Source organism: Coturnix japonica, chromosome 5 (genome assembly GCF_054131305.1).
Source record: "Coturnix japonica strain WE chromosome 5, WE-NBRP24, whole genome shotgun sequence".
NCBI classification, from domain to species: domain Eukaryota; kingdom Metazoa; phylum Chordata; class Aves; order Galliformes; family Phasianidae; genus Coturnix; species Coturnix japonica.
Window position 1 is genome coordinate 8,983,201 of NC_140667.1, and position 25,978 is coordinate 9,009,178.

The 25,978-nt window shown below is 38.8% G+C and overlaps 1 protein-coding gene across 2 annotated transcripts in view; it reads left to right on the plus strand.

Moving 5' to 3' along the window:
- The first annotated feature begins 3,188 nt into the window (after positions 1–3,188).
- The window catches only part of LOC146760657 (uncharacterized), a 272,204-nt gene continuing 249,414 nt past the window's right edge, over positions 3,189–25,978 (plus strand). Inside the window, exon 1 of one of the 2 annotated variants that reach the window (XM_085549975.1) lies at positions 3,189–3,927. The gene's annotated coding sequence lies outside the window, so the exon portion shown is untranslated. The remainder of the gene's footprint in view (positions 3,928–25,978) is intronic. The other variant, XR_014946988.1, reaches the window with a different exon arrangement.

Genomic DNA, 25,978 nt, shown 5'->3' on the forward strand with positions numbered 1-25,978 from the left:
GTTTGTTTATTAACTAGCGGATGCTGTGCATCTTATTTACACAGATTGATAATGGGGGGTGAAAAATAAGGGAAAAGTTGGTAATGCATAGAGCTCTGTGTCCCTGGGGTACAAACTACAAAGGGAACCTGAACGGCAGCAGCACTAGCCATTAAATGCTGAAAGCACTCTGTAACTTTAAAAAGAAATCCCATATTCATGACAGGAATCCATATGGCGCCCTATTTGTGAGGAGACGTGCCCCATTCACTTAAAAGCTGACTTGCATCATTTGTTGTTTTGACTGCTTTAGCATTAGGGTGAGAGAATGCACTTCAAGGGGAACACAAATAAGACAAGTAAAACGTGCAGGATTAACTTGGGTATTGTATTGTATTGATTTGCATTACAGATAGAAAATTAGAATTACTGAACTACAAACTTTTTGTGCTGACTGTATTCAGGCATACTAAAGAAATGAGGTGTTGGTTTTTTTTTTTTTGTAGAAAGTAATCTCACCTGGTAATTACATCCAATCATTGGTAATAAGTATGTTCCTAATTGCGCCTTTTCTGGAAAGGCACGGAGTGAAAGGAAGGTTGAGTTGCCTGTGTTGGAGAAGGGACGGAGGTAACTGCCAGAATTCATGTCCAATATTACAGGCTAAGAAAAGTTTCTGAATGCAAGCTGTGGTTTTGTGGAGATGTTTGGAAATCCAGTTTGGCCTCTGATACTGCTTGACCTTCAGCAAACTGTTTTTCTTGTCTTGATTTCTCAGCAGTGAAATAGATCCCCAAAAGAATTTGATGAGCCTGTTTACAAATGCACTGCACAATCCTCTCTACTCAGGGAATTGCTGTTGAATTCTAGTTTTGCTAGGTATGTATGATTTATGCCAGTATGGCATGTGCTATGGGTCTGCTCTGAGGTATGACTGAATCAGTGTGGTTTTTGCAAAGGTATGTGTTTGTTTATTCAGCTCTGTGTTGGTATTCTCATCACTTCAAAATATACTTTCAGCACAGACAATTTTATTTATTTATTTATTGGTTTTGTGACTGTGTATATTTGAGGCTCATGTAATATTAGTGGCCTAATCTTGTACAATCGGAGAAGCGTGGGTATAAATGGCAGTATTAAAAGGAAGCAAAAATGCAGTTTAAATAACTTGGCAGAACTTTGACTGAGCTTGCATTTGGATGGAGTATCCCTGGCTGCATATTCCTTCCACTAAACTCTCTCACAGATAAGAAATGACATGTATTCACAAAATGTGTTCATACAGAGACTATTCTGCTCGAGAGCCTGAATAACTGGTTTTGCCGCAAGCTGAAATATGACTTGTGTTCTCAGGTGACAGGATGCTTGGGGTCACAGCTGGCACACACTTGGCCTGCTTTGGGGCTTTTGTGGAGGCTTCTGCAGCCATCTCCACATTGTCCCATTTTTTTTCTGGACATGCCTTGGAGTTTTGTGGAGAGAGTGTGGTTTTCTTTGACTTGTAAATATAAAGGATGCAATAGTTAGACTGCTTCTCAAGGGAGAGTTACTTGCAGTGAGGTCTGGTGATGAATAACTAAGCAAGAAGAAATCATAGGTATAAATCAACGATGATTTTATATTTAAACTTAATTTCCAAGTTGCTTCCCAGCTCCTTAAACATAAAGTTTGGGAAGGACTTTTTACAGGGGCATGTATTGACAGAACAAGGGGAAATGGTTTACAGACTGGAAGAGGATAGATTTAGAATAGATATTAGGAAAACATTATTTACTTTTAGGGTGGTGAGATGCTGGAACAGGTTGCACAGTGGGGTTGTGGGTGCCTTCCCCCTCGGAAGCATTCAGGCTGGATGGGGCTGGTCTAAGGGGAGGCATCCCTGCCTATAGCAGGGGGCTGGAACTGTATGATCTTAAAGGTCTCTTCCAGCCCAAACCATGATTCTATGAAGGTTTTCCTTCCAATATTTTAGCACTAATCTAAACTTCCTTAAAGCCAGGAAGTTGCACAAAATGTACAGGATGAAAAATATAAATAATTAAAAGGCAGTTCATTTAGCTATTTCACTTCTGATTAAACTGCTGTGTCTTTTGAGTAGGGCCAGACATAGCTATCACTGCTACTTTCTTCTGTTGCAGAAATATAAATTGACATTTGATTAGAAATGCTTCCTCCCTCAGCCTGTGCTGATTACTTTGTATTTCCACGTGGTGTGCCCCGTTGCTTTATACAAAAGCAAGCTCTACTTTTTATCCAGAATCAAATCAGAATCTTTTTACATAATTAAGTTAGTCTCTTTAATAGTGTGAGAATTGTATAGGGCTCATTTTCAGTAGTTTCTGTTAGAGAATAAAATACAACTGCACGAAACAGAATTGTGTTGTTGCCTGGTAGCAAAGTACTTTCTGGAGGCTGAAATGAAGATTATGCATTCAAATGTAGTAGAATTTAAACATCTCATTGTAGGTAGGACTGATATATCTTGCTGTTCTGGCATTTTTATTTTTATTCTTATTTTTATTTTTATTTTTATTTTTATTTTTATTTTTATTTTTTATTTTTATTTTTGTTTTTTATTTTTATTTTTTTCCAACTGACCGGTATCAAGTAGTGTTTCTGAATGGCAGTATCTCTGGATGTATCTCTATCTCCAGCTAAGTACTTGTAGTTGCATGCTATACCAGAGGTGAGGAAGACAGCCTCCCATTGCAACCTGGTGCGAACTGATCCTTCTCTCACTTCTTTTTTGGTTCAGCCTGTCTTATGAACTGCACAAAATAAGGAGATGTTCTGGCAGCTCAGAGCTGCTTGAGATACTTTTAATGCCTCTCCTTCTTACTGATGGTGAAGCATATGCAGAAGAGATGGATTTAATACAATATTGCTCTATTGATGCTGTCTTCAGCTCCTTTAGCCTGGAAGAATTCATAGATGTCTCAGAACCTTTCCTGTTATTCTTCCTGTTACTCTTCTGAGTAATGTTGCGCAGTCCATATCCATAATTTCAGATGCAGCCTAACGTTTTTCCTTATTTGTGGCTTAACTGTTGGTCAGATTTACTGAATGTTTTTCTTCCTAGAAGTTTGTCTTCTTTATGGTCTGTATTTATTTTTTTCTCCAAAGACTTTCTGATTTCTGCCAGCCTTCAGCAAGCAGTTAGCAAAGCCTGCTGACTTCTCAAGGTTGAAAATTTAAACTTTGCTGCCATACGTTGTCTGCAGGTTAAATAATGACTGCGCTGAGCTGATTAACAGAGAACATTTAGTTTCCTTATTGCTGATGAAAGGGCCGGAATACTTGTCCAAATCCCATTAGTGGAAACCTAGTCATTGCTGAACTACGTCAGATTTTCAGAACTCACGGAGGAAAAATGTACAAATATGAGGTATTAAAGAGGAAAGAAAAAGAATTATTTTTATGAGCTGTTTCTGCACTATTGCAGCTTATTTTTTAAAAATGGCCATAATCTTTGCCGGTGTGTGATCAAAAAATTGTTATTTAACATCTCATTGTTGGAAGTCACTCACAGTATCTTCATAACATAATAGCTGTGCATCTTATCATTAACAGTCTTCAGCCTTTTATAACCAATACATACCTGGAAAAAAAAAGCAAAACAAAATCCAGAACGAACAGGTCATCCCCTTAGTATTCTCTGATTGGGATGTGAATGTAGGCAAACTAAAAACAGCCCCTTTTGAGTTGCACTTTTTGGACACTTGTATTTAGTCATGCTCAGCTGCTTATACGAGCTGGTTAGGACGTGACTGTATCAGACACTGTGGTGTTGAGAGAAGAGAGTAAGCTGTTCTATTGTTGTCTTTTTTTTTTTTTCCTCCTGTACCTATTCAACGATCCCATGTGAATAATTCATTCAGTCCTAAAGGAGTGCTGAACCCGTGTGCTTCACAGTGGTTAACCAGGAAGAGGAGGAAGGATTGTCCTGTTGTGAGTATTATTAAGAGTGTTCCAGACAGTTTGTAACATCGTCATTGCTGTACCCAGACCTCAGGGCTAGAGCCCTAGATTAAAAATGTATGTGTTTTCTTTTTTCTTTTTTTCCAGAAACACAAACATTGTTGTTAAATGCAGTTATTACAGGATATTTGATATTCATAGAATAAGTTACCAAGAAGTGAATTGAACTCCCCTAGGCTGAAGGGAAAACAAAAAAAAGAACTGAATTAGGTACAAATTAGTAGATACTTAAAGCTTTTGCATGCTGTTCTCACTGTACTGTAAGGAAAAAATTCTCATCAGAGGAATTTATTGTTAAGTTGAAACTGTCCACAGTGTGCTGATTACAAAGTCCATTTTACTGAAAAAGATAAAAATACTGGCAGTGACTGAAAGATATGAAAATAAATGTATTAATAACTCCATGTTCTACTTTTTCAGTTGACCTTAGTTCTGGCAGTAATGTTTTATGGTCATGTTCATTAACTAAATGAATTTATTTCTAGAAATAACATGTTTATTTTTGCATGGGTAAATTGCTACTCTTTTCCAATAGAACAGATTCAAGGATTGTGTATTTTAGACTAATGGCACTTTTAGAAAGTATTTTATTCTGTTTGAGAGGATATACAGTATGAGAGAGCAGTGAATCCACAAAATGTTAATGCACTTCTCATCAAAGATAGAACGTGGTACCAAAAGGAGTAGTACAGCTCTATGGAGAGTCTTCCTCTGTGTTTTTGACAGCCTCTAAACAGTGACAACACTGAGAAACATGATTAGGATGGAAAATTGGTTGTATTCTTATTGTCCCCCTGCCCCAATCTCCATTTTGCTAGCAGCACAAAACTAACTGCCATTGAGCCAGAATTCCATATTAGAATTAACACACTGGGTTCCCATTCCCACAGTTCCCTGCAGCTGATTTTCACTGAGCTATTGATAATTGCTGTTTTTTGTTTGCTTCTTCCCCTTTAGCAGCTTTGTGATTTGAATGTCTGTCTGTACAGTATTATTAACTTAATGGCTCACACATGCCACTAGCTTTTAGTGAACAGTTTTTTCATGTTCACATACATGTACTACCAACACTACAGTCGACTTGACAGCGTTTAGGCAGGTACATTTTCTGTGCTGAATGACAGACAAACATACTAATACCAGGAAAAAGCTCATAGAGGCTTAATAGCTTAGAATAGTTTGTGGTGGCAGGTGTGAGCGATAAAGGAGGAGTGTCATATTTACTCGTATAAAAGATTCTAGTGAGTGCCATAAAGTCTGACCTAGAGCATCAGAGTAGAAAGTAGGTTATTATTATTTTAATCTTGGTGCAACTAACATTATAATATATTTAAAAATACATTTCTGCCTTGTGCTTTTACTGTCTTCAGATTTTCACAAGCATTTCATTGCTTTCTCATAAAGCCAGACACACAGACAAACTACTGATAAGTCTGACTAGGGAGCAGAAAAAACTAGCAAATATTGTGAGAATAATGTATAATGTACTTGGATCTAATGTTTCTCAAACACCAAATTTTCTCTAGATAATATTTATGCTAGATTAAGGGATTCAGAACTGTTTCAGGGTGGGGTTGGAGAAGTGGAAGCAGCTGGCTCTTGTTCTTACAGCTGGGAAACCTGTTGTCCTCACAATAACTACAGGTGGTCCAATTCAGGACAAATAAATTGATTTGAACTGATATTAGGGCCTTATATTGATAGGGCCACTCCTAAAGAAAAGTTCTCTTCTTACTGCCCTTAGGCTGATGAGTGCTTTTAGTAAATGATCCTATAGTTCTGGTTCTTCTGTTGGACTCTTGAGATTTGTTTTCTCTGAGTCCTTTCTTGTCAAGGTGGAAAACTTCTCCAAGCCATACTGCATAACAGTGGTAGCTAGAAATTCAAAGGTAAGAGTTTTACTCTGCTAGCAGTATGTGTCTAGTCTTCTTTTGTTAACTTGATTGTTTCTCTAGTGGGGAAGAGGTGTTAAATCAGTGCTATTTTTCATTTCTCTAGAATTTTTTCTGCAGTTGGGTATGTCTGAAAGTAGGGCAGCCAACCTTTCTGTTTTTTGTGTCTGTGCCTCAAAATGAATATTTCCTCATTACACCAAGGCTGTTCTGGTTCAACTCTGCCGTTGTGTTTAACAGAACGTATAACAATCCTTTTAAAATATAATGCACTTATCACTTTGCTCAGATCAAAGGTGCGTGGCTTCAAAGGCTCTAATTAAATTGTGATGATGTAGAAAGCTGGCTTTATCTTTAGGTTTCTTTACAGAGTTGTGGTTGTGTTCCACATTGCAAAACTCTTGTAAGGTACTGCAATGATTGTGGTTGACTATGGTGCAAATGTAAATCCAGATTTTTTTTTTTTTGCAGTAGATTCTTTTCTTTTGCATAGCTAAGAATGTTTAAAGTGGAAATTGTGTTACTTAACCATGTCATAGTACTACTGTTATTTCTAGTTGATCCTGACTTATATCACGGTGATTTGCTGTTAGTGCTTCCGTAGCTTTGTTTGAGTTTATTGACACTGCAGTTTCTAAACTATTTACAAAGAAAGACACCACATGCATGAGGTGTATCTGTCTCTAGATAAACTTTGAACGTGGGATTCAAGCTGTACATAAAGGTCTGTGAAAAATACATTGATCAAAATTCAGTCATGTACTAAAGCCTGTGGGATAGCTCTAAAACATTGCTTTGAACCATTGTCTTCCTCAAGGTTTTGGGGAGGTTGAAATTAAGTATGATCTAGTGGTTTGCAAGATTTGCATTAGTGTTTTTTTATCTATGGTTGGGAACTGTGTGAACCAGGCCAACATCAGCTAACACTTAAATTGTAACAAAGCTCTGAGTAGAGCCTGTTGATGTTTTACATAGCTCTGTTTAAATACAATTGATAGCATGTTATTCAAGAAACAAAATTATATGGTAATGTATCATAATCAGATGTCTGTATATGTTGTTTATGAAGTATGTTCATAAGTACTGTTGAACTGTTGAGCCCAGGTCAGCCTTAGTGCAACTTTTCTGAAGAGAATGGAGATACACAGTTATGACAGGTATAATTTTTATTTTATAGCTGAAACATTGGTAAAACAGAGGGATGTGTTGCAGCCAAATCCAGGGCAGGCTCCTCTGTGTAACTGAAAGGAAAGTGCTGAAGTATGAGGCAAATTGAAGTGGCTCTGTTCAGTAAGTGTTGCCAGAGAAAACAGTTATGGAACAATAGAGGTTGTTTCCAGATAGTAAAATACCTAGTGCTTGGTAATAATTCATAATAGTCTCAGTATAGGGTACTCTTCTTGGTCAGCAATTTCACGTCAATGATGGGAGTAAAGTGATGATAGAAGTACAGATTTCTGTAAATATTTTTTCTGTTTGATTTCCTCCTATGCTCATTTCTTAGTCAGTTACAACTCTCCTAAAAATAAAAACTCAAAGGTCTAGTTTTGCCAGCTTGCATAAGCAACCAGTCAAGTGGACCACCTTATTGAATTCAGTGGGTACGGTCATGTGAACTTTCAGAGAGATCGGGCACACCAGATGATGATAAGCTGTGATTAATTACACTATGCCCAATGCTTTGGCCAGTTTAAAACAGCGATGTTTTGTGATTCATTTATTTTTTGGCAAAAGCTTCACTGATATTCATAAATACAGAGAGGAAGATACTGCATAAATAACGATTCCTTATTCCAGTACAAAGAGGACGAAGCAGACTTATTGGAGCTTTCCTCAAACACATTTACATTTGTTATGCATAATCTTAGAGCTTATTAAGAACTGTTGTGTTTTTTTTTTTTCCTTTTTTTGGTACAGCCAAGTCAGCTCTATTTAAATGTGTTGACTCAGCATTTTAAGATTTTACCGACTGTTTCTTCTATATAGCTAACTGATAAGGACCTGTCTAAGGGTTACACCCTTCCGTATTTACAGTGTTAAGGCAAACATGGTTATAGGAAGCAATTACAGTTAAAATTTATGATGTGTATCATATGGTATCGCAGAATTTTTTAGTTATATTTAATTTAATGTTTGTTTGTGCAACCATAGTGCTAGAAACTGAAGTTCTGGAATCACACTGAAGGATACAACAGACAGCTGCTGACACAATCTTCTCTCCCTTTCCATTGACCCTATCTTTGATGCTCCCAGAAATAGTCAAGTCCTTCAGTCCCCTTTGGTATTTCACATTCTGACTTCAGAGAGGAGTAGCCGTTGATAGAAATGAAGAAGCAAATCATGCCAAGAATGGCGCTCCCAGCCATGGGAGTTCAGTTTATCTCTTGTGTATCTTTATATCTCTATGGAAACATATAGGATTCCTACATGACTGTGAGAGGAACACATTGAGTTGCCATGAGTTCCAAGTACTGTGTGAGGTCTGTGCAGTTTTGGGGGAGTTCGGCCGAAATAACAAGAGTGAGCACCTGTAAAGTTTACTAAAAGTACTTCATGAACGTATGCATTGGAAATGGAGTTCCTTCCAACTGCCCTTAACATTTCATAGAATGTAATAGATGGCTTTAAATAGAACTGTCACTGCTAATATGTTTACAGTAAGGCTTTTTTTTTTTTTTGGTTGAAATTATAATCCATAATTCAATGATACATTAAGAGGTCTTTGCAAGTTTTACTTTAGATTCCTAAAATTTGCACGCAATAAAAAATATCTTGGGGTTTGGGTGTCTAATTGTAAACAAGTCAGGAACCTCCACTTTGTCGTATCTCCTTGTTTTTTGCTCCCACTGATGGGAGCCAAATCTAAAATCAGTTCTGGATAGCAGTTTCCATGCTCCCATTGTCTCCTCCCTTCACCTGTTGGATGATTTATGAAAAAGCAGCTGTTTTAAAGAGTGACAAAACTAAGGACTGTCTCTGGGACAGAACAGGCTTAAAAAATGCAGAAACATGCAATTTCTGTATTAAATGTACTTTTAGAGGGTTTGCTGGGACCAGGATTCTACTTAAGGTGGTGGTTGTTTTCTGTTTGTTTCACTAAACCATATGACAGCTCAGGTAAACGTCTCAGCAATTCCAGATCCACCCTCATAAATTTTCCCAAGGTCTATTTGTAGTCTTTAGCTCTTTCCTATGTGTGAGTCCCTTCTTTGCGCTGGACTTCATAGGTAGCTGGTTATTCACAATTCTTATGCCTTTGAAAATTTCCCCCAACAATACTTGTCAGATGTACAATCCGTTCAACTGGCATTGTGAAACTTCACTAGGCTCTTTTTAAAATTCTGCATTATAGAAAATCTAGAAATTACCAGCTTTATTTTGAACTCTTTTGCATTTCTATATACATATTACCTGAGCAAGGAGCAGCGTGTAATTGTGTTGCTTGTGGTTTCCATCTGGAGTATCGACCTTGATTTTCAGAGATGTTACAGTAGAGACCAGCTGTTTCTCAGAATGAGAATCAAATGACATTTTGGTTGCACATGTTAAAAATAAAGAGTATTTTCTTTTTAATTAAATATTCTACTGCTTGAAGCATGGATTGTATCTGAAATCTGGCAGCATTGTGGACTTCCTGTGAAAGATATACTTGTGTAATCCTTTTGAAAGGAAATGGGTGTTTGCTTTTTTGCTTTAAAATTTTTTTTTGCTAAAATAATTCATTATTTGTATGTGCTTATTAGAGATTTGTGGTACTGCCATAGTTTCATTCCTTGAAGTATGTCAAATATTTGCACTCTTCAAGTGCAGATGTGAATGTGATCTTCTTAGGTACAACTCTACTGCTGTGTCCCATGTTAAACATGGACAACTGTACAGGAAGATTTCATTTGCTGTGCTCTCAGAGAGTTGTTCCTGCATGGTATAAAGAAACAATCTACCTGGCTGGATAGCAGATGGGACACAGAGACTGGAAATACAGGTGGAAAAGAATGTAATTGTTGAGTGAGTTGCAACTGAGGAAAAGAGAGCAATGTTCTATTGATATAGTTGAAGGCTTAAATAATTTGGACAGAAATAATAGGTTGGGAAACAGATGGAACAGTTGATGAGGAAGACTTGAGGAGGGACTTGGGCTGGAAGAAGCACTGCAATAAGAAGCTTGGTACTGGAGGTACTTGGATACTAATGCTAAAAAGCAGCTAGAGATAGATGGAAAGGGGGGAAAAAAAAATGATATTTGGACCCCAAAGAGGATGACTGGGATTTGGCCAGAATGAAATTTCTACCTTCCCAAGTGAAAAATTGGAAAAAGGAGGAAAAGCAGGATGGGAACTGGTGCAGAGTACAGCGGATGGAGCCTGCTTGGATATGAAATTAAGAAAAGGGAAATGGGATTAACTGTGTAATAGGGCAGCAGTGAAGCGCCTGAGGAAGATGTTGGGCTGCCTTGGCAGGAAGAATGGGAAGTGAGAAAACGACAAAACCATTAAACATAGTGGAAATGTACAATGTGAATTTTCCCTCTGTTATACAAAATGAAAGGGACCAAGACCTTTCCTTTGTACGTGTCTCTGTGACTCATGGGATCACTCTGCTGCTTCACCATTACTTTTGATCCACACAGCCATAAGTTTTCTCCTGTTTTTTTGCTCTAGTGTTAGAGGTCAGTAGGAGGAATGTAAGAATTGCAACTCTGCCTATGTCTCTAGCAAATGTCATTCTGTTCAATGATGAAAATGAATCTGATGCATTGTGGTCAGGAAAATGGTGTATTGATGCAATTAAGCAGTCCTTATCCCAACTGGAATCCTGGCCTAGAACTGTAGCAGGGTAGTCTACTTTGGAAGAGGCAGGAGGGGAGAAAGGGTCTCCTTTGTGCTCTCATACGGACTTTTATTCCTTCCTTCTGCTGTGCAAATCAGACAACAAATGGCTTGTGTTACAATGGCTAGAATAAGATTGGATTTTTTCCCTTTTATTTATTTTGATCTAAAGCTTCAACAAGTAATTTCTGTAGGGGTACTAGGTGATTTGACTCTTGTGTATGACCCTTCTGTCTTTAAAGATGTGTAATTCATTGTGACACTGCAATATGGTAAAATACAACATAGGTGAACCAGTAAATTCTACAATGAGCAGCACTTGTTTCTTGTTCCTTTGAGAAGCACCAAGATTTCCTTTTCACATCCTCAGTTTTCACTGTGATTAGTTCTGCAGAATAGTTCTGCCTTCCAAAAGCAGAAGCAGCAGGTGGAGGTAAGACAGCCTCATCACCACTGTGACTCTGCTCATCTGGTTGTAACCAAAAGTTTCCTATTTGGCTTCAAATTGCATCTTGCTCAGTGTAATGACATACTTGGGAAGAGAAGGTGATTATTTGCTTAATGGCTTGAGTTTGAAATGATTGAAGGGGGATCTTTTCATTTGGTGAACAATTGTAGGGGATACTCCCAGAGTCTCTGGCTGCTGCTTGCAAGTGCAGAATGAAACACCAGAGAGCCTGGCTGTTTGTGTGCCACTTCTGAGCTGAATCATCAGCATTAAAAACCACATTGAATGCTCTACTCTGAGTGTGCGTGGTATTTCTATAAGGGAAGTTACAGTCACACTGGGTGGAGGAACCTCCCTGTCTAGCTATGGGGATAGTGAATACAAGGAAATACTTGCGGTTCTGGACATGATGGCATCTTTTGGTATTTTTCTGCTATTTTTTGCACTGATGCATTTCATTTGGCACTTGAAAATTTCATAGCAAACACTCTGTAAGATGCAAACATTCTGCTCCAATGTTTTATGTTTTGGAACATTAATAGTTTTGTTTTTTTTTTTCCCCCTCCCTGTTGAATGTTTCTTTTTTTTTCTGGAGGTAAAGCTGTATGTGAACTGCATACCGAGGGGGACTGCAGCCCTTGCTGGGGCAGGCACACAGATGCTTTTAGTGTTCGTGAACATCATGAGTGGGCTTTGGGAGCCATTCACAACCCCTCCTGTCCAAGACTAGAGTGTGCTTTCCTTTCCCGTCTCCCTAAAAATTGCGCAACATGCATGTGATTCCCAAAGTGTTTCTTAAGATTCAGTTGAGGAAAATCATTATTTATTCTGGTCAGCAGCCATGTAGCACTGGAAAACGGACAGTGCTCTGCTTTACATTCTGCTACAATTGCCACCTCCTTCCCTCCCCATCCTAGCAGTTCCAGCTGAGGGTGAGAAATACTTGATGCCCACAGACTCTGTTCGTATTCTGTCTTTAATGAGACTTTAGGGATCCATAAGGAATGTTTTGTGGGACTCAGTAAATGTGAGTTCCCATGTATTGTGATGAGAAGTGCATATTACTCAAATTTTTGTGGGCTTCATTGTATTGGCCTAAACTTTGACCCTGTACCACTGTGACCTAGCTTCCTGGCAACTTCTGAATCGAGGCCCTTTCATCCCAGCTGTGTGATAGATCCCAAGCAGGAGCGTGGAGTAAATGTGGTTTCTTATTCATGAATTAAGCCTTAAATGAATTGAGCAACACTGCTGTATTGTAAAAGGCAAGGAAAGATTGAAAAGGTCTTTTTAGAGGACCAGTGCTAAAGGTGTTTGGATTGAGACAGAGTAACTTGGAGGAGTTACAGCTGGGCAGATCAGTTTATTATTTCTTCAGTTTTTTAAGGCCTCCTTTCAATTATTAATAAATTCTAGTCCACTATCTTTACCTATCTAATTCTGAAGAAAAATAAAAATGATCTCTGGCATAATTCTCCTTTCTTTAGTCTTTGTTGATGAAAGAAGTGCTTACACGCAACTTAAATAATGAAGGCTTCCAACGCGCGTTACTTATATTCCCTCCTCTCTACACTTGTGCTTTCATAAAAACAGAACTTCACTGTATATACTTTTCATTTCCTCTTCAATATTTCATTAATACGCAGCCACAGTTTATTGAATTTTGCACAAAACAAAATGCAGCCCAATAACGAATATAGTCCCTTTTAAACATATTATGTTATAATCTCTTTTGCTTTCTCTATCACTGAGTCTGGGAACAGACAGTAGGTCTGACTTTTAAAATATGTCTATGTAGTTTGACAAGTCCTCAGTTTATCTTTCAGAAATAATGAACAGCCACCATTGACTTCAGCTGAAATTTCAGTGTGTTGCTTTGGAAAACAATTTCTCTCTCATGACGAAGATGTTTATCTAAGATAGAGTGGCATTCTGTAGCACATGCATAAGCTAGAAAAGCTTTCAATAGCTGAGTAGAAGAGCAAGTGAACATCTGTAGTTATTAATGTGCCAATTGCTGGTAGTAATCTCCACACATCACTGGGATGCCTTCAAACACTGTTGGTCTCCAGCATTTTGAGTTGATCTTGATTATTGCCCTGCTGCTGACAGCTATGGAAATGCTAGCCAATATCTGAATTAAACGTAGTTTGTCTGTTCCAGGTAACTGTAAGACTTACTGTTGCACTTGTGTGTTTGAACAACCAGACCCTTCTTCCTGATGAACACCTTCAACTGTAATGAGTCAAAAAAGGAAGGGGGAAAAAACAAACAAAAAAACAAACAGAAATTCAGTGGAGCAGATCAATAAGTTTCGGATGTGTGAGTCTGTGGTACTTCCACAGAGAAGGAAATGAAGCAAATGCAGAGGGTAAGACTAGATGATCACAAGAAGTCCCTTCCAATGTAACAATCCAGTGGTCCTGCAAGAGCAGGAGCTGCTGAAGTGTTTGTGTAGCATTACTGGGACCCAGTACTCACTGGGGACTGGCTGCTCTACTACTGGGATGGGAACAGTTTCTCCTTCCCAGCAGGACAAAGAGATGAGGAGGCTGCATTTGTGCTGCTCTACCCGATGTATTTCCTGCCTCAGTGTCTTGAAACTGTTGTGCACCATCATGGGATCAGTGAGCTCCTACAAGGAGCTTTTCTTGTACTGTTTAACTGCCGAGAAGCCATAATCAAAATGTCTTCTCTGTTTTCATCTACTTGACAATTTATAAGAAAGAGTTAAATTATACAAGGCTTCGTTTTGGTCACTGTCTCAGCTGAGTTACTGATGCAATACCCTAGGGAACCTGGAGTTTAAAATATGCTAATGATGTCATTATAGCCTTATATTCCATGTATTTTCATGCTGTTCTCAATCTGTGTCTTTCCAGCTACTAATGCCCCCACAAAGCTTTCCCCTGGGAAAGTGACCAAAAGCGGCCTGTAGTTGATATTAGAGACCTCTGGGGAGAAAACAGAAATGGAAACAGAGAGTGAAGCACGGACGTTTTCATGATGAAACAGATATCTTGTTGAAGGAGTTTGTTGCTTTTTGTTGTTGTATTGTTTTGATATTTCCCCAAGCAAACCTCCCCTACTATTGTTACTGCTTTAGCAAACCTGTTTGCTAGTAGTAGAAGGAGAACATTTGCTATCATTCATGTAGTCGTAATTCACAGATCTTCCCAGGCCTTACTGTGGTATTTACTTTAGTGAAGCAAAGACAGCACAATTGCTTGGTAAATGTGACTCTGAAAGTATTAGATGGTAATAAACCAAACTAATTCATTGTATTGACAGCAACTACTCTTCTAAGTGGATTGCGATGCTACCTCTATTTTACTAGGGATTAATCCCATCTGTGCCAACGTCACTTCTGTTAAGCAAAGTATCTTTGCTCTTGCCTGCATATATACACTGTTCACTTATCTTGGTAGCGATCATATATAGGTACAGAGAAAGAATGTTTCCTGTGAAGTTTATTTCAATAAACTGTATCAGAATAGATGCCTGCATTCCATTGCAATGTTGTTTTCAACAGTTTGTTCTAAGAAAAATAGAAGATGAAATAGCGGAAATATCTAACTTCCATGTATCAGGAAATCGTATGTAAAAGTGTTGTTATTGCTGGCTTAGCCCAATATGCTGTTAGCCCTGAATCCTTGTTAGTGACTTGATGAGACCGGATTTCATCTCGTCTACCTGCTGGGTGGAAATGCATGTCACAGCAGCAAAAGCATCTGCTTCCTCTAGTTCAAAGCTTTGGCAGCGCTCTGTTTGATTCTTAAATTGGTCTTAGAATTTGTTTGGCAAGTGTGTGCTTTGTCATCTGTATTTTTATTTTTGGCTCATGTCACTCAGCAGCAGCTCTTGGTTACATTCTTCCAGAAAGAAAATGTACAGGTTTGCTTTGTTGTATAGCTTTGAATGTATCTGAGTTTGAATGGTTAACACCCTGAACACCTGGGAGGAAAAAAAGGTGAAGCTTTTAATTCATAACATTGCAATGATTGATGGATGCAAAGACATCTCTCCTGCCTTCTCATAGATGAGAAAACTTGAATGAGTGACTTGTACTGGTGTAGATGGTGATATTAAAAAATAACACCTAGTCAAGAATAAATGTTCAAGTGACTTTCACCTGGTTAGAAATATGCTGTGCCTTTCATCAAACCAAAACCATGACAGCCAGAAAGATGTGCAACATGGAGGTTAATTTATTGAATAATATCTGGCACATAAAGCTCTTTCCTGTTCTCTCCAAGTCTCAGAGCTTTGTGCAAATAAAATGTCTTGCCATTCTGTTTGTTGACTATACAGGCTCTATCTTGAATATTTGGTCTATATGCTTTGCTTACTAGATAAGCCTCCTGTTAGCTGCTTCTCAAGTCACAGACATACTATTTCTGATTTCAATTAGATGAGACTCTTGCAAATAATTTTTGCACAAATGTTATTGTTGGAAGTCAGATATTTTCAGCAGTGCAAAAGACTTTGATAGGGTTTTGAATTAGCACAAATGAGCTAAGCAGTCTAGCACCAACTCAAGAATGAAAAATCCCACTGAACTGAAATCACTTCGTGATCTTCAGTTAAAATTTAGTAAAGGAAGAAGAATGCTTATTGACTGTCCCACTCAAAACACCCTTTCAGTTCTGAGAGTGGGGATTAGACCGAATGCTAAAACTGTTCTTGGCTTTTAAAGTACGGTCAGATGAGTAGAGTATCTGTTAATTGTCGTCTATCGCTTTTAGACTGTGCCTAGTCTGTGAATGCAGAGACTACCAACCAATTGCAGTGGCCATTGGGGAGAAACTTTGTCTTTTTATTTAAGTGAAAGCTCATAATGAGTGGTCTTTAGTTAAGAGGGGGTTGAATTGCCCAGGTGCTCTTGTTTAGTGGAAGTGCAAGTCGTGGCTTGAACCAGTGATTGAGCACCTGGTGGGAAGGCAGGGCCAGCCCAGGGGAGCTCAGGTGCATGCTATTAAATGTGCTTGAGTGACCGGAAGGGGGGTAGCCAGGATCCACCTCCTCCCAGACCTCATTTAAGGGTTGGCAGTGGAAGCAAGGGTATTTCCTTGAGGATTCCTGACTGTACCTACTGAAGGCCTTCAGAAGGTAAGCAGCTTTCCTTTATTTTTGTGTTTGTAGCTGCTGCATTTGAACATATCCTCACTTGTTGTAGCTTAGGGCTTGGCTACCATGATGCTTTTGTTGCTCTTTCCATTGTGTTACAGCATTATATTCTAGAATGTTCTAGAATTGTGCCCGCAGTAAACTCCACTTAAAAGCTAATATGGGCATAGAAAAGTGTATGAATATTGCAGGAATAAATGAAAAATGTGCTAAGGGGCTGTATGTCTCATCACAGGTGGGAGACTCTTCAGGATAAAGACAATAAGGTTAGTTTTTGCCGAGCGAGTCAGAATGGGAACCCTATTGCTCTGAACAAGTTTTGTGCTCTTGAAGCACTGTTAAATATAAATGCATATTTTTTATCTTGCTGCTTCTGTAGGTTCATGATAGATGGTTTTAGTTTTCACACTTTGATATGCTTACTGTCAAATAGTAAATAAAATAACTCAGAGGGTCCTTCAGGCATAATTTTTTCCCCATAAAAATGAGGTATGGGGGAAAATTAAAGAGTTCAACAGAAGAACTGCATCTGAAGTTTAGTTTTCTGTAGGTGAGAAGAACAGAATGCTGGTTTATTTAACTTGTGGCATGTGTTCCAAAATATTTGCAGTTGTTTATAATATCTGGTAACTTTTGTAACAAGATCACTTGCCTTCTCTTCTGTCCCTGTTTTCATTATCGGCTCATCTCTGAAAGAAAACAACTGAAGAAACCAATACAGCAAAAAACTGTAATTGAAGTGATGAAATTACTGGGTGTAGATAACTTAGTTTTTGTTTTTGATGGCAGATCATGCACGTGGCTAATCGTGAGAAGCTGCATCTTGTCCGAGGTATTATAAGGGCCATTGACCTCTAAAAATGTAATGTCACAAAAAAAAAATTGTGTTTGTACTAATTCTTATTAGCTGCGATGTTGGCACTATCAAAGCTTCCATTCATGCTGCTGTTTTACCTACTAGTTGTGAGTGCAAAACGGTGCTCGTTGAAGAAAAGGGAGGATATCAAAACAACGTTTTGAAATAATTTGCTGAAAACATGTAGTGAATGTATTATGTATTGTAATGTATTATTCGTTCTGGCCTGGTTTCTTAGCAGGGAAGTATCTCTTGAACTCTGTTAACTAGGAATCAGGACTGAAAGGCAAGAGGGTGGAAATGGCTGAACAGCAAAAGAAAAGGGAGTTCGTTAAAACTCAACTTGAAGTAGTGGCCATTGTGGGAAATAACGCAGTTTGCAGCGGCTCTGAGTGTAATACTTACGACTCAATAACTTGTGTGTAAAACTTTTGAAGCATTTTATACTGGAAACTGCTTGTGTTAGGGTCCTTTTAACGCTTGTATCACCCTGTCTCAATTCTGGCTGGAGGTCACTGAAGGACTTAAGATGCAGTGAAGAGTCTAATTATTTCTTCAGTAAAATAATTTGAACAGTGATTTCTTTAGATTGTGGGCATTGCTTTTCTATTGGCTCTGGATAGGATATGAAACAAAAGTCTGGAGCAGTTTTTGATCATACTCCAAAGGCAGGGGAGAAATCCTTTTGCCCTTATCTGGGGCAGCAGGCAAATTACCCTCTATGATTTTGACGACTTGGAGGTGAGTGGCCAAGTCCAGCAGGTCAGGCCCTCAGTACATACCTCAGAGAAGCAGTACCTTCCTTATGTGAGCCCTAAGTTTTCCATTGAAGGTTTGTCACTGGAAGAATGACTCAAGCAACCTGCTTTCTTTCTGACTTCTTGCTGCTAGCCTTGCTGTAGTTTGCTGCTGCTGGTCTAGCTTGCTGCTAATGCTAATTAGGGAGCAGCTGACAGCTTACAGTAAGATTGCTGTAATTCTCTCACCTTTAGCTGAGTTGATTTTTAAGGAGTTACAGGTGTTGAAATAGCCAGTCAGCAGGAAATAAAGTACCGAAAAGGGCAGTATTTAAGTTGGCCTGCTGCTACATAACTTTCAAGTTAATCAATGTTTCTGAGTTCAAAAGAGAGGAAGGTCAACATGGTTTCTGATAAAGTTTATCTCACATCAATAAACTCAAAGGCTGGAGAGGGAAAAAGAATTGAACATTATGAATTGAGCAGTAACTTCCTAAAAAATCAGTTATGGGGCTGCAGGTAATATGGAACTGTGACTGAGAATGTGCAGTGAGTTACTTTGAGGAGTGTGGGGTTGGACTTCAGGCAGTATGTGGTTGCAGTTTCTTGTTTTCACTTTCAGTAATCCTGCTGTCATTCATGTGGATGGACACCAATTCTTGTGGATGTGTTTCACAGTTGTAACTGTGAAAGCAAATATTTTGAGTTATGACTTCGAATTTCTTGATTCTTAAGATAAGTGGCTTGTTCAATTCAGGTAAATTGAGCGCCATGTTAGAAATAAAAACTGATAAAAACTAAGGACTGTTAAACATGGGAATTTTCCATAATGTCCTTCTCCATATGCAAGCTGTCCATCTTATTTGACTTAGGATGTTGAGATCCAGATGCTGGCCGACTCCTGGTTCAGAGTCTGTACATAGCAGGGGAGAAAGATTCTATCCTAGCAGGTAGATGATGTCTGGTTCAGTCTCTGAAGAGAGCCTAATTAACTACTTTCTCTTATGTCCCATAGGAAACAGGTAATTATGTGTGCTGTGTCATTTTACAAAGAGATACCTTTGGCGATTATGTGAGCAACCCTTTTAATTAGCAGGAGGACTTTGAAAAATCTTTTGCTGTTTGGGCATTTAGCATTGAAAATAGCCAAAATGATACCAGAAAGTGTGCTATGTCTGCTGGTTAATCTAGAGTTCCGAGATTTACATAGAAAGACATATAATTGGACTGGGGGCTGGTGATGTATCTAGGAAACTGATTTCTGTGACCTAAACTAGTTCACATACTTTTATTTTCTTTTTTTTTCTTTGGTTGCACGTGGAAGCAGATGGGAGGAAATGCAGTTCATTAGGAATATTGATATTGGCACCTGACACTGGAGGTACTGGCAAGTCTCTTTTCATAATTATACTGTACATCTCCAGGTTTCTTCTCATTTTTTCAGAGCTGTATATTTTCCAAGCTAAATCTGAGATGATCAGCTAGTTTCTGAAATAAACTGAAGCAGATTTGGTTAGCCAAGTACACTAGTTGCAATTTTTAAATGCACTGACTGTCTCATACAAAAACACAAACTTTAAGTGATTATTTCATGTAATGCTTGAATCTTTAGCGCTCAGTTAGCTGTCCTGGAGATGCAGTGATCCAAAATAGAAGATATAGATACATATTTTAGATGCTTGGTGGAAAATCTGTTTTTTCATTATGATAAAAAAAATCTAACATATTTTTTGGAGTTGTGTGGAAATTTGCCTAAATAAGAAAAACCATTTTCTCAACTCTTCAGATTGCTGTCAGTCCTATGGATAATGTTTGCCTTGAGGGCTTATTTTTGCTGTTACAGTGTGAAGTTTTAGGATGGCTCTTTTACAATTGCCTTCAGGGGGTGTCCTCTCCAAAGTTGCTCTTCCAGTTGGATGTAGATAGAGGTTGATCTGTTCAGAAGCAATATATTTGGTTGAACGCCAGACTCCTTTCATACCACTTGGTGGTGAAACAGATGATCTTTGAACCAGTTTCTGGCATAGGCCAGCCACAGCAGGAAACTGAGCCTGGGAATGTGTGAGATCCCTTGTGGGCTACCACTCACAGGGGTGCTCTAGTGGTGACCATGCTGCTTATGCCAGCACCTCTTCAGCAGCATAATGGAGTTCCTGGGGCCGTGGCATCTAAATGGTTAACAAAAATACCAGGAATTCATGTTGGCAGTTGGTAAATAAACCTCAGCTGGATCTCTCTGATCAGGAGGAGCTAAAGGGGTTTAAAAGCCAATCTTGTTTTCAGGAGTTTCCTGGCATCTTCCCTGTTTAGCTTCAAGTCTGCCACAGCCTCCATAGAAGGCTTTTCAACCTGCCAAGGTTTTCCTTCCTGATTATTATATATTTTTAGATTTCTTATAGCCACATGTTCCTAAAGCCACCAAGTATATTTTTTTTCCCTTGTTTTCTTTTACTCGAGGAAAACAAGGGGCCATCCCCACCAGTAGGGGTCAGGGAACACCTGGGCTAATCCTGCCTCCACCGTGAAAGGGAATGGTGATTGAGTACAGCTGAGACACCTTACTGTACAATCTCTATCAGGTTTTGCACTGAATTGGGCAAGGTTTAGAGAATCTGTCATGCAAGTGGAGATCAACAGAGAGTAAGCAGAAAATAAGGAAATTTCCTTCTGTAGTACAGCTGCCTAAAAAAAAAAAAAAAAACAAAAAACCAGGGTTTATAAGGTCCAAACCTGCTCTTTCCTATAAGAACCAATTTGAAATAAAGTGTATGTGCAGGCTAATTCCATGTGTTGTAAGGCTGTTGAAGATACCTATGGGATGTATGTGCCATTGCTCTCTGATTAAAGGCCTTTCTCTAAATGTTAATTTTTCAATGTCATTTTCCATGTCTCCACATTAAAGAAACTGATTTATTTTTTTCCCCCTCCATTCCTCTGATTTTAACAGAGAATTTCAATTCTGAAATCGTGTCCAATTTTCAAAATCAGTTGTGAAACTCAGACTCTTGTAGTGCTTGATGTTGAGAAGTATGCCTAGGACATGCAGTAATCACATTCCACAGCTGCCACATCAGCAGCTCATATTCCCTTTTGGAATAGGATCTGTGTGCCATACAGGTCCGTCTTTTAAACCTAACCACTAAATACTCAGCTAGGACACACATTTCCCGTGCAATACATTGTGCTGTGCAGAATAGATCTGGATTTCCAACTTTGTTAGAACTGGTTGTGTGCACATACAAGTTCATGCAGTATAGCTGCTTATAAATCACCATCTCTCTTTGCTGGGCTGCTTTTTCCTTTTCTTTCTTTCTTTCTTTCTTTCTTTTTTTTTTTTTTAATTTTTTTAATCTTCCCTTAGGAATTGCTTTTGAAGGCATTTTGATTAGTTATGTAATTAGCCACTTGTACAGTTAAAAGCAAACTTTCAGGTCACATACTGTATGTTTACTCTTTGGCTTAGGAGAGCTTCATTCAGAAGAAATTGCTATTGTTTCTTTGCCTTCCCATGGGAAAGCTTTCATTCTGGAAACCATTCAACAAATGTAAGGTATGCAAAGAATACTGTAAAGACAGTTCTTGAGCTTGCCAGACTTTTTTGTAGGCAGTAGTTAACAATTACTTTCTTCTGTATAAGGTCAGTGAGGGTTTTTTTTTCTTATGAATGCTGCTGTAGGCTCATCTTTGATTTCGTGATGACGCTTCACGCTGATAAACTCTGTCAGTGTGTCCCCCCCTTTCTTACCCTTACCCCACACTCTGCAGTAGCTTAAAAAAACCAAATGGGTGAAATGCCTTACCTTAAATGATCCCAGGTAACTGCTTCATCTACTCCTGAGTAAAAACTTAACATCCATAAATACAGTGACATAATTGTCTAAGCTGTTAGATTTTTTTATGCTCGGGTTTGTGATATCTCTTCCAGTTTCAATGAAATGGATGTATATGTATGACACAAATCCAGCAATGATAACATTAGAGAACCTGATATTTGCAGTTTCTAGGCGGTGTTTAGCCAATTGCTTAGAGGAGCCCTCCTGCTATTTATTACTATTGTTTTTATTTTTAAATGGGGTTCTCAGTTTTGGTCAAAGATTTCACATGTTCTCAAGTAATGTTTCTGGTGTTATGGGTGGAGTTTTCTTGACAAAGACTATAAAGAGAATAATATGGTTTCAGCTAAGAGTGCAGTGATTGCCCTCACTAGTCATGACTCGGAGCCATCAAGTTTACAGTTAGTAGACAACTGAGTATAAAGCATCAAGTGTGCATTCATGATTTTACTGAGGCAGTGGGTATATCTGTAACTGAGAAAAGAGCACCAAACGCTTCATTCAGGGTAAAACCTATCTGGTTGTTCCTTTGAAAAGCAGCGAAGCCTTTAATGGTGATTGAAGGATTAATCTACTTCATGAAATGTATTATTGCAGATCAAGGGGATGTGTAAACTTTCTGGATTGCTTTGTTTCTAGGATGTATTTCTCAATTATTTAATCTCATGTTGTTATAGTGATAAGGTACTTCCTAATGAGAATTCTGAACATACTTCACAAAGATAATTTTTGTGCTCTAAAGCCATGGAGATACGCACCTCTCATCTGAAAACAGTAGTTGTTTTTTTTAGGCAACTGTGTGTTAGGTTTGTAAGGGAAGTATTGAGTTCTAATTGGCAAAAATGGAATTCCTTGTAAAATACAATGGATTATTATATACAATTATATGATATGAGTGAAGTATGTTTATCACTGAACTTCTTTTAGGTAAATTTCAATCCTAATATTCAGTTATGCTGCTTGGATGATGGACAACCAGCAGAAACTCCCAACTGCTGTGTTTTTTAGTAGAATAAAAATTTATAAAAATTATCATATTGGTATAATATGGACTGTAGCATGAAAATGAGTCTTGTGATAACATCTGCTGTTGTAAAACTCAAAAATTCCATCACACATTGTGCTTATATGTTGTCCGTGAATATAACTGAAATCTGAATCAAAGCACTCCTTCAACACAGCGGGCAGCTTTTCTGAACTGCACCGTGATGGCTTGGCTGCAAGAGGTTGTCATGAGGCAGCACTCGGGCACTCGTTATGTAAGCTCTTTTCTATTTAAAGTCTTGAAGCTCTGCGTAACTCTCATACATGTGGTGACCTTTCCCTCTATTGTGTCTCAGCAACTGAACTTTGACAGACTGCATGGGACACCTCTGCTTGCTTGTTATTTTGCCTTTTCTGCCTCTGTGTGTTAGAAAAAACTCTCAGAAGAGTTGCTCACCTTCTTAGGAATGAGATATGTTCCTGAGTGGCCACAGTTACATGTCTTCTGTATTTTAGTTGCCAAAGGTGGCTGAAATACAGCAACTGTGATGGCTGCTCCAAAAGTAAGACCTCCTATTTTACTCTGTTGGCTCATGATATCAGAGGTGGATAGTGGTGCTATGATAGTGGAAGTTTCACCTTCCCACCAATATTCTATTTGTTGCTGTGTGACAGATGGCAATGGAGGGACAAACTGATGTCTGATATGGAACTGAGTATGAAGCTAAGGTGTGGAATTGATTTCCTCCATGTGGAAAGAATGGCGCCACTGATATTCATCAATGCTTGCTGAGTGTTTTTGGAGACCTAGCAGTGGTAGTGAGCCCAGTGAGGCAATGGATGGTTTCAGTAGTTGTGACAGTGAGTCACCTCTGCTGGTATGGATTTTTACGAGCATGGCATGCAGGCTCTTGTTCATTGTCAGAGAAAATGCATAACTAATTGTGATTACTATGTTGAAAAAGTGTTCTGCAGCTGAGAATTTGCTCTATCAAATAGTGTTATTGTGCTCTTCTTATATGCTATATTTTCCATGGAAGTAAATTGGAGGCATCACTTTCAGAGTTACGTCTACATGTGATTCTTGTTCTCATTAGCTTACATGAAAGCAGCCATTTGTGTGTCACTAAATGCATGCTTCTTATGTATGTAATTCTATTCTGGGTTTGAAACTGATAGCACTTTGATGTTTGCAGTAAAAATTTTCAGTGGTTTTGAAAGTCTTATGATCTCCTGTATTCTTGACTTTGGCTAGCCCGACCTGCTTTAGCATAGGAGGAAATACAATTGCTGCTGATATCCTGGGAATGCTGTTGTATCTGGTGTTGTCTTGAAGGACTGTTGTCTATGTTGATTAATGACTTAATAACATCTTGGCCAGCAGTTTTGGAAACCACAGGTTACGCTTAGTTGGGGGCAGCTAATCATGTGCATCAGGTACCCAGCCAGGCTGTGGTGTCTCTATTCAACAAGAAGCGAGTGGCCCCTGAGGAGGTTCACCTGTAGGGGTGGGTTATGCTGTTACCAGCCTGCCTCTTCTTCCTACTGCTCTGTTCACACCTTTAGTAATGACTGCGTTTTGCACTGCTCCTGGTTTGAATTGCATAGTTGTACTGAAGCACCTCCTGCTCTGTCTTCTCACTAGGGCAGAAAGAACTGCATGCCTGGGAGGAAAATAAAGCTGAGTTATAATGAAGGTGTGGGTGTTTGTACATATAGAGGAGGTACTCCATATCGAATGACCCTGAGGGGAAAGCTAACCATTCCCAGGCAGAGGTGTGGTGGGAATTCAGATAAAGGCTTGTATATAGCCTAAAGGAAGAAAAGCTTAAAGTAAGATCTAGTCTTTCTAAATGCATTGCTATCTTGCAGCCTCTAGCTTTGGGGCAGTCTCCCGCCTCCATAAGCTGGGACTCAGATTTGCTTCCAGGCAGACTCCGGCAGAACCATCTGGGAAGGGGTGCTTTGTATGACAGAGACTGCATCATGTGTGGGTGTCCTGTCCCCAAGAATATTCTGATTATGCTCATTTTATTAACTGTTTGTACATACTGATCTTCCCCCTGTCTGCATGCATGTTTCAGTGACTACCAGAGAAACTGGGTCTCACTGCCTTAAAAATCCTTTCTTCAGGATTTGCTACCAATAGATAGATCTTCCCCTTTCAGAGCTCATGTCCAAAGAGAGGAGATGGAGCCTTGAAATGAATTTCTGTGAATGGCAGCCCTGTGCATTGATTGAAGGTATTCGATTAGTCTGAGGATATCCGTATTCTGAGGGAAAGAGCACAGGCTGCCTCCTCTCACCCAGTGTTGTTGCTTTAGAATAGAATGTTTTGCTTTAATCATGACTTAAACAAATAAATAGACAATATATCCTTGAAATACTCCAGATACTGAGAACCACGTTGTAATGCAGTAGTTAAGGAGGTGGGGCAATAGCAATTGTTTCTCCTGCTTCCTATTAAGCTAATTGTTACCAGCCCTCACAGGATCTTATTATCTGTAGGTGGGGCAGGGACAGAAATGTCTGAACAGACTTCTTTGGCAATTGCATTTGTATATTGTTAGGAACAGGAGCTGCTCATACAGATCTGGCCAGTCTTAATCTGTATCTTATCGTCAGGTTCCAAAGTATTGGCCGGTATGAAACACAGCACGGTTTTATGAATGGAGCTGCATAATGAACTTGGTTGTTTGAGCCTGAGAAATTATGTGAAGCTGCTGAACTGGAATTGCAATAATCCAGAGTGTGCATGGAGTTTCCTGGTCTGATTAACAGTGAGGTTCATTGTGTACAAAGGATGTACAAAGCTTGGGTAAACAGTTTTTATCTCTAACATAGTAGGAGAGATTCAGCAATCCATTTGCCTAACAAAAAATTGATTGATGAATGAAATCAAATACTAATGTACAGTGTTCAGGCAGTGTTTTTTCTTGGCAAACGGGAGGTCATAGTTCAAATCTTCAAAATTGGACAGGGAGAGGGAATGGAGTTTGAACTTCAGCAGTGTGGATGATGACCAAATAGGGGGTCTTGGGGCTCAGACATGCTCCATTCTTCCTCATGAGCCTGTTTTATTGCAGGTAATTGATTATGAAAGGAACAGTGTTGTTTTTGTTTGTTTTTTTTTTTTCAAGAAGGTGTATGCGCCATTGTACTGTGATGCTAACTAAGGGATTGCAGATTCTAACTTTCTTTCCCCAAATCCAAGCATTTAAAGTAGATCAGTATCAATAACAGGAAATGGAATGTCTTTCCTTCTCAGTGTCTGCTTCCATTTCCAGTGTGTTTCAGAACATCAGTTCTTAAACTACA